At 44.7% G+C, this 5,824-nt stretch overlaps 1 protein-coding gene across 1 annotated transcript in view; it reads right to left on the reverse strand.

Moving 5' to 3' along the window:
• Positions 1-5,824, reverse strand: part of LOC107402420 (protein Spindly-like) — a 40,878-nt gene that overhangs the window by 34,830 nt on the left and 224 nt on the right. The gene's annotated exons all lie outside the window — the stretch shown is intronic.

Genomic DNA, 5,824 nt, shown 5'->3' on the forward strand with positions numbered 1-5,824 from the left:
TGGACGAAGTCCCTGCCTAGGCTTGTATTGCTTTTGGATATCCAGAATTAAACCTTGCTTTTGCATTCCGGCATGCTCGTCTTTGGTGGTCTCTCTGGGGGTCACGATCTGGGCACAATAATGACCTGACAAGAAATCGTTGAGAGGAGCACCATCGGCTTCAGGATCCTGGACAGTGATTCCTGTCCCAGGTTGGATGCATCCACTTCAGCTTTATAAATTCTATGATATGGAATTCCCATGTATTATTTACAGACAACTGTACTGTAAAGCCCAACTGCAGATGGGGGAGTATGTTAATGTCTGTGCTAGAGTCATGGCAATTGCTTCAGTTCACTATCTGATAAAAACCCACAGCATGACGGTCTATCAATCCCTGCTGAAAGAAAAACAAAACAAGGATGCTTTACTAGCACCCAGATGTGTGGGCCCTGGCCCCCCACTGTGAGTGGCTGCCACCTTGCTTGCCGACCTTGACCAGAAGTCCTCCCTATTAAGATTCCCTGCCGGTTTCCTTCTCACCTAACCATCACCGGAGAGATCACCAGAGGTTCTTTGTTCCTGTATCCTGCATTTGGTGTAAACAGCTTAGATGCAAGAATGTAGAACATTCCCTAGCGAACTTCTGCCCTCCGGGGATCTTCCATTGTGCTGTAAGCCTGTATTTAAGGTTTTCTCCCTTTTTCAATAAAAGGCATTGGGCATTCAGCCGTGGCGAATGACCCACTGTCTCTTGTCTCTTATTTTTTAATCCACAGCCCCCTCTCGGACATGGTGAACAGGTATCGGTAAAGCGGGCGTTACCACAACACAGATGTTCCTAGTAAGCATTACTGTTTGAAAATGAAATGCTCTTATACAATGCTTTGAAATAAGAGTAGAATGGGTGAAAAGGAAAAATACTGAATTAACCTTTACTTTCAGAGTGTTGTTACCTAAAAACCATTTACAAACTAAACACAGAATGAAAACATGTTAAGGTTAAAAAAAGGTAATTCCTTCTAAATGTTTTTTTTTTTAAATGTAAGATAAATATCCCGTCATCATAGAGCCTTCATCCAGTAACTGATGGAAGTAGATGCAGAGATCCACAGCCAAGCACCAGGCCGAGCTCCAGGAGTCCAGTCAAAGAGAGGGAAGAGGGATTCTATGAGCAAGGGGGGTCAAGATCATGATGGGGAAACCTACAGAGACAACCAAACCAAGCTAGTAGAACATAAAGACTTTAGACCAACAGCTGTGGAGCCTCCATGGGACTGGATTAGGCCCTCTGCATAAGCAAGACAGTTGTGAAGCTTGATCTGCTTCAGGGGCCCCTGGCAGTAGGATCAGGATCTATCCATGGTACATGAGCTGGCTTTTTGGAGCCTACTACTTATGGTGGGACACCTTGCTCATCCTTGATGCGGGAGAGGGGCTTAGTCCTGCCTCAACTGAATGTACCAGGCTTTGCTGACTCCCCATGGGAGGCCTTACCTTTTCAGAGAAGAGAATGGGAGGGTGGGTTGGGGGGGCTAGGGGGGCTGGGAAGAGGGAAGTAAGGGGGATCTGTGGTTGGTATGTAAAATGAATAAAAAATTTCTCAATTAAAAAACAAACCATAAGACAAGGCAGGCTAGAGAAGGATTATGGGGAGGGACAACACAAAGACTTTTGAAAGAAATGACTGTAAAAGCATCCTGACATGTATACATCTACAAAAGGAGTTTAAATACTGTTTCCATCTAACTGGGGGCAGGTGCAACATCCAAATCAGACATCATATACTACCAAGTAAAACCTAACACCAGAAATGGGTTACATATTTTTGAGTTGTTGGCCAATGGGGTCCCACACATGCCCCCTCCCAACATTACAGGAAACATTACCAGTGCTATTGGTTGTGTGTACCCTAATAACGTTTGCCTGAAGATCAGAGACCAGAACAAGCCACTAGATAAACATACATGCCAGGCAGTGGTGGCATACACCTTTAATCCCAGCACTTGAGATCTCACAACTTTAATCCCAGTATTTGGGAAGCACATACACCATTAATCCCAGCACTAGGAAGGAAGTGACGGCTGGGCAGAGAAAGGTATATAAGGCGTGAGGAGACGGGAACTGAAGCCCTTTTCAGCTGGAGAGCTTTTCAGGCTGAGGAGTTCCAGAGGTAAGACATGGCAGTGGCTTGTTCCTTTGTCTCTCTGATCTTTGAGCATTTATCCCCAATATCTGGCTCCAGGTTTTTAATTAAAAGGCCAGTTTAGGAATTCGTGTTACAATTGGTTGCCCTCCACAATTTGCCATAAGACCCAACATGGAGAAATCTAGCTGGCATCCAGCTAGAAGCTTCATGCTACTGGCTAGTGTTCATAGTGATGAAAAGTGCTATGTACAACATCAGAGGAGAAAAGTAATGATCGATCTTGCTCACCTACAAGCCCAGTGAACCACAGTTTAATGACTTGCCTACAAGTTCAATAGTGGCTTGAATGTTAGGGGGATAATCACCCACCTTTTCACTTGGATCTGAGCCCTCCCATCTCCTTCTATAAGATGAAACCCATACCTGACTCTGTCAGTGAGGCCAAGAACCTGAGGCCAGATAGGTCATGGGCCCCAGGGGAAAACCTACCATTATTATTCTGCTAAATGAACACAGCAATGGAACAACTAATAAAATACTGCTACACCCAAAGTTCAGTATGTCACTCAACTCTCATCAGGGAGGATCTCATAGTGAATGGTGATTAATGTAGAGACTTACAACGGGCAGAGTCAAAGACTTTGGAATGCTCAGCCCTAATTGGGATGTCTTATATCACACCCTCTCCTCAGGGTTCCGAGTCCATTTGGAAGAGGGGGCAGAAAGACTTTAAGAGCCAGAGGTAGTAGATGACTTCAAGGAAAGAACATTTTTCACATACAACAGGGCAGCCGCACATATGAACTCACGGGAGCTATGACAGCACACACATTCACATACAACAGGGCAGACGCACATATGAACTCACAGGAGCTATGACAGCACGCACATTCACGTACAACAGGGCAGACACACATATGAACTCATGGGAACTATGACAGCATGTACATTCACGTACAACAGGGCAGACACACATATGAACTCATGGGAACTATGACAGCTCGCACATTCACATACAACAGGGCAGACGCACATATGAACTCACGGGAACTATGACAGCTCGCACATTCACATACAACAGGGCAGACGCATATATGAACTCATGGGAACTATGACAGCTCGCACATTCACATACAACAGGGCAGACGCACATATGAACTCACGGGAACTATGACAGCATGCACACGCCCTTCATAAACTCCAGGCAGACAAATTCCACCACAGAGGTAGGGAAGAGGGCACAAATCCCACCCCTAACCGAGAAGCCATTTGCATTGCCAGTGCTGGGAGAGGGGAAAGCAGTTTCCCCAGTGGAGTGACAATGGGTATGTCAACCACAACCCAGGATACAACCCACACCCAGGAGTCATCATTCAACACAAACTGCACTCCATGGTTGTTGTTTGTGTGTTTCCTAAAGAGAGAGAAAACATGAAGTTGGGTGGGGAGGTGGAGAGACTCTGGGAAGAGCTGGGGGAGGTGGGGAAAGAACATGATCAAAATATATTGTATAAAAATTTCAAAGAATAAGTGAAAACGTTAAATACAACAAAACAAAGGTAAATAAAATTCAATGAAATTAAGAAAAAAAACCAGCTGGAATTATTTACATCACTCCCCTCAAAGCTCCTCTATGTCAAAGGAAACCTAAACTTGGTGAGGTATTTTCAAAACAATTGTGTAACACGACTTTATTTCCACTCTGAGGTTTGCAATCTTTGTTTTATGATCTGGCATTGAGGGCTTATCAGGAACAGGAGTATGTGGAAGAATGACAACTGCATTAGTGGTTTGTACCTGTTATATTCCAACCTCTGAGATTCAAAGGTAAAACACCAAGCATTTAGTATTAAACTGATTTAGTCGTTTTAATAATATTTGTGTGCCAGGCAACAGTGATGTATCAGTGAGTCAGAGCAGCCAAACTTCCTCTCATGTAGTTTGCAACTCTGGAGACAATCAGCACTCCGGAGAACTAAGAGCAAATCTGACAACTTTACATCACAGTGTTTGCTCTGCTGAAATACATTTCACTGAAAGTCTGAGGTTGAGGACGGAATCAAGAAGCGCAGGGACAAGTCACTCCAGGGGAAGAAGCGTCTAGTATAAAGCCAGTGTAGGAAAGACGGAAGGAAGGTGGTTTGAGAGGTGGCGATAAGTTAGGCAGAGGACAAATCACAGGGGTGCACACCCAAGCAAAGAGCTCAGATTCTGTTGGAAATAGAACAGAAAGCCCTGTAAGGTTTTCAGAAGGAAAGAAACGAGACTTCTTGTGTATTTTCTCATGACCACTTGGATGGGTGAAGACTGAATGGTAGTGATGGAAGAAGCTGGCAACCAGTTAGAAGGCTGCAGCAGCAGTTCAGTGGAAAGATGGCCGTGGTCTGGGCTAGGGCAGTAGTGTCTCAGGCAGATGCTTTGGTTGTGCTAGTTAGATTTTTTTAAAAAATCAATTTAGCACAAACCTAGACATACATGGGAAGAGGAGATCTTAACTGAGAAAATGCCTCCATAGGACTGGCCTGTAGGTAAGTTTGTGAGGCATTTTCTTGGTTAATGATTGATGTGGGAAGGCTCAGCTCACTGTGGGTGGTGCCACCCCTGGGCATGTGGTCCTGTATAGTATCAGAAAACAGGCTGGCCAAGCCAGTGAGTAGCAAGCACTCCTCCATGGCCTCTACTGCAGTTCCTGCCTCCAGGCTCCTGCCCTGACATCTCTGTCTGGCAATATTTCTTATCACTAGAAGATGCGCGTTATTTCTCACAAATGAATGCTGTTATGAAGGAAGACTACAAAGTACTCCCAAGTATGATCTGTGAAGTAAACGGGAAGCCAAGAGCATGTAATTTTCTGGAAGTCAATAAGCAAAATTCCTTCAGGACGTGGGAATGAACAATCATGGCAAACGGTTCTAAGTCAAATCAGGTGAGAACTTGGAAACTGTCCACTGGGTTTCAATGACTGCAGATCGCTGGCCCAAGGGCTGTTCTGTAGAAGTAGGCTGGAAGCCTGACTGGGATAGATTTGAGAGAGAAGGGTAGGTGATACAGGATGTGGATAAATGACATAAAAATCAAAGTGGAGCTCCAAAGCCTGATGTTCTAACTACTTTTTGGTTCAACCTCTCAAAAACACAACCTGCATAAGGCATTAAAGGCGTCAAAACCACAATATGCATAAGGCATTAGCAGGAAGCTGTGGATGAGCTACCTGAGTTCTAAGCCCACTTCCACCACTGACCCACTGCATCAAAGTAAGTTTTGTAAACACCTTGTTTTATCTATAAGAACGGCAAAAAGCCTCTACCTAGACTCATTAAAGCTGACAACGCATGAACGCTAACTAGGCATCAAAAGAAATACCATGAGAGTCAATTGGGTTTTTAGACTTTCTGGGGGCCACATCTTCAAAAGTAAGCACGGTGGAAAACATTTAACCTAATACATCCAAAATGTTACCACTGCAAACTCTAATCATTGTAAAATAAAATAAAATGAGATGCTCCAGTGAGAATCCATTGTGCGTGTGTTCCACTGGCTAGGGATCATGGTACTGGAGAACTCCTACCCGGAGTTGACTGAACTGGGTATCAAGACCACCCGGTACCCGTATTTATGAGCAGCCCAGCGGGCAGCGAGGCGGTCCGACCGAAGACTACACCGACCTGGAAAGCGACTCCTGAGAATTCAGGTTCC

This window comes from Peromyscus maniculatus, chromosome 8 (assembly GCF_049852395.1).
Source record: "Peromyscus maniculatus bairdii isolate BWxNUB_F1_BW_parent chromosome 8, HU_Pman_BW_mat_3.1, whole genome shotgun sequence".
NCBI lineage: Eukaryota > Metazoa > Chordata > Mammalia > Rodentia > Cricetidae > Peromyscus > Peromyscus maniculatus.